The following is a 3856-nucleotide window of genomic DNA, read 5'->3' on the forward strand; positions in this document are numbered from 1 at the left end:
AATTTTAATTGTCTGGTTGGGTTTGGGCACTAAAGCTAAATACTTAGAAAAAGATGGTGGTTTGATTTTTTTTTTTTTTCTAAGTGAAATGTCAGATGATAGTTAGCTTTTGATAGTGTTCACTGTAGCTTAGCTAAAATGACCATTTTCCCTCCTTTTAAAAAAAAAAAAAGAAAAAAGAAAAAAAGATTAATTTTATTGCTGAAACAACTTTGTAATTCAGTTCTATATCGCATAAATGGTACTAAACAAAGAACGAAAAATTGCTAAATTAGCTTAGTGAACAGTAACCTAGTTGCCTCTATAAGGAGTTTTACCTGATTTTACGTAAATAATTTATTTATTATTTCCTTTGTGCCTGTCCTTGTGTTTGTGGGGTTTTTAATGAGTACATGGGCTGTTATATTTATGTTCATTTTAATTTGGTTTATATGGCCGAGGATACTGGAAACAAATGTCGGCATTGGTTGCTATTTTCTAAATAACTTGGCTAGGTTAGCTACTAATAGCTGTAGCTATAGCCTAGTTGTTTTTTTCCCGCACTTTAAAAGTCCTGCTTCTGTGCATTTCTTTTCTTTTTTCCCCCCAAAAAGAATAAAAATAAACGTTTTAAAGAAATTAGCACCAGTAGCTTAAGATGGCCTAGATTAGCTAAATTATTATTTAAACTTTAAGTTGGGAGTTCATCTGTTTCAGTTTACCTCCTTTCAAACTAATAAAGCTCAAATCACAAGTCAGCCTGAGAATTAAATATGTAGGTTTAGTTTTAAATTAGTATTTTTTTGTTTTTTTAAATTTTGAGGTTATGGACAATTACATTGGCTTGCTGTTTATTTACACATGTTATGCAGTTTGAATTATTTTAGCATGGTCAATGCACATTACATATATTTTGACAATAAGCTGTTCATTTCTCAAAGTAAATCTGAAACTAGAAAAGGTGCTGTGAGTGTAAATGTCAGAGGTAAATAACTGCCGTGTTTAAACTTGTAAACCACCTTCAGACCTCACCCAAGTGTCTGCAGACAGAACAAAACAGCGCCATTAGGGCTCCGCGGCTTTTATAGAGGCACTAAATAAAATTATTAAAACATGAATGGATGAAAGCTTAATTTAAGCCTTGAGTTTAAATGTAATAATATTTACAGAGCGGTGAGAATAGCTCATATGATTCAAACCGAAACCAAGCCTGCAGGTGCAGGTTACAACTTACTTTGTTATTTTTGTTAATGCTCTCCAAGCGGTGCACAGAACCGGAGCTAAATAAAATATCGGTTCATTTATTCGTACTGTGACTTCCTGCCGGAGTCAGGCGGTCCCTCTGAGTCTGGAGCCACACGTCGGTGAGACTGTCACAGAAGCTGCGGGAACATCCACCGCCCGACCCGGGTGCCCGGCGGACCCACAGCCCGCGGCGGTGCGCTCCTCTGCGGGCTGAGCGCTGCTGCGTGTCCCGCTGCAGCTGACCGGAGTCCGGACCTGCTGGAGCAAGTTTAGGGAGTAAAAACACAACTGAGCCTTAGCAGAGTTCCTTAAAACACAGTGAAACGCGAGAGTTTTTAAACGACAGTGTGTTTTCATAGTTTTTGGATAAGAGACACGTCCCGCACTGTTTCCTTTTACCTGGAATGAACTTAGTTCCTCTTCCTCCTCACCTGTCTGCAAGAAAGTAAAGGTGTGCAAGAAAAAAATGTGGGGTTTTTTGTAAATGAAGTTAATTTGAATTTCTCTTAAACCGAACTTACACGAAACTTAAAACCACTTTTATTTCCACAAACTTGAATGAAATTAAGTTTCCACGCAACTCCCTACATCTTTTAACGCTGCTGAAAAAAAAAACAGCGAGTTTAAATCCTGTGCAGACTGACCTCCTGTTTCTAGGTGTCAGACAGTCACAGGTAAGTGCGTGTGTGTGTTTTACGCTTGTTTTGGCTGATCTTTGCGCACAGACGCTTTCGTGGCCCGACGGCTTCAGGAAGAGCTTTTAAGACTGGCAGAAGCTTCCTCTGTCCTGATTCAAATAATTAGAAACATCAATAAAAACAAATAGTGGGGATTAAAGGCTGCTCGTGAGGACTTTCAGGTGAGAAAAGGATGATATATATTTTTTTTCCTGTAGGTTTGTCACAGACTAGAGGTGCAGCAGCAATAATACAGTAAAGCATATTTAGAGCTGTGCCCATCCGGCATCTAAATTCAATTAAAGTGAAGCTCTGACAATAAACATCCAGCTTCGAGTGCAGCTCTGTGTGTTGATTCCGGGCCGGCAGAGGAGAGGGGAGGACGGGGGGACTCCTCAATTATCTCCCGGGTGAAGATCCGCAAAACAAACACCCGCAATCCACTTTAAAACCGCAGATAGCGTGAAGTGTGAGAGAGTGTGAAAACTTCACAGAGAGGAGTGCTCATTAAATTAGAAGCTGTTTACCAAAAGTCAGCAGGTGTGACTGTTTCATTTCAATAAACAGATAAAACAGTAATAATAATGTTTGTAGAGTTAATTGAACGAAAGCTGAGCATGTTTGACGGCTGGAAAATATTATTTATTACAGGAAAGGAGTCCTAGGACACAGCAGAACTAATTTTTATCCCCTGAAAATGTTTATTTAAAAGTGTGAATGTGTGTAAATTTAATTTACTGGGCAACACACAGGCGGGAAATAATGTTTTTAGAAGTAATTAAGCAAAGTCTGAGCATATTAAATATTTTTATTAAAGGGGTAAGTCCTGAAACAGAGAAATAAACTGGTTTGGGGGCCTCTAAAGACGCTTCAAAAGGGTTAAATGTTTGTAATTTCAATAACAGGGGAATAAACGGGTAAAAAGTCTTGTTTTTAATATTTCAACCGTGTTAGAAGGCTGGAATTTTTATTTTTAAAGGGGAAAAACTTTAATCCTGTAAAACCCTTTTTTTCATAAAAGTGCGAATGTGTTTCATGTCAATATACAGGTATGAGATAAAATATAAAAAGTGAATTAGGCAAAGTGTGGGCATGTTAACAGTCTGAAAATGTCTTCATTGGAGGGACCGAGTCCTGAAACGTCATTCTGAGCCTTTAAATAACGTTTTAAAGGTGTGAACGTGTTTAATGACAGCTAAGAGTGAACATGCAGGTCATGACTCATGTTAATCAGTCTGAGTTTCTAGAAAAGTGGAAAACGTTTATTAAAGGGCAAAAAACTGCACATAGAAAAACTCCCTTTTAACCTTTAAGAGTGTTTAAATTCCTCCTTTAAATCCATTAAACTCTGTCCCGAGTCACTCCTTCTTAATTAAAACTATATATTTTATCCTTTTTTTTCTTTTTAAACTTTAATTTAGAAGTAAGATAAACCTAAATCTTTTTCTTCGGCTGTCTCTGGTGTAGATTTTCCGCTAGTGGGCGCTCTTGGCTTGCGGAAAAACTCGACCTGCTGAGTTCGAGTGTGTGTGAGTGTGTATGTGTGTGAGCTCCTGCAGCAAACACACACACAGTCCCGTGTACGAGCCTGATGGGAGCAAATGTTTTCATGATGCTTCTTATGCAATGAACGCGCTGTGGAGTAAAAACGCACTTTATTTACATGGACTCCGGTGCGCTGCGTAAACCTTTAAAAAGGTGAGATGAGGAGCTTTACGCTCGCACTCCCTCGTTTTTCGGTTTATTCCTGATGCTAAAATGTGGGTGAATTTGCACGGACCCTGGCTGGACTGTGAGTCGGTGGGTTTTCGGCTCCCATTTCTGCGCACAGTCGCCCCTCTGAACTGAACCAGTTGCCCTCTTTGAGTGACAGCCCGGCTCCAATTGACTTCCCCAGCCAAACGAGGACCAATCAGCGGCCGCTGGGGGCGGGGCCTATGCTCAGCAAATATTCC

This window comes from Perissodus microlepis, chromosome 16 (assembly GCF_051167445.1).
Source record: "Perissodus microlepis isolate ML-2025 ecotype Zambia chromosome 16, ASM5116744v1, whole genome shotgun sequence".
Taxonomy (NCBI): Eukaryota; Metazoa; Chordata; class Actinopteri; order Cichliformes; family Cichlidae; genus Perissodus; species Perissodus microlepis.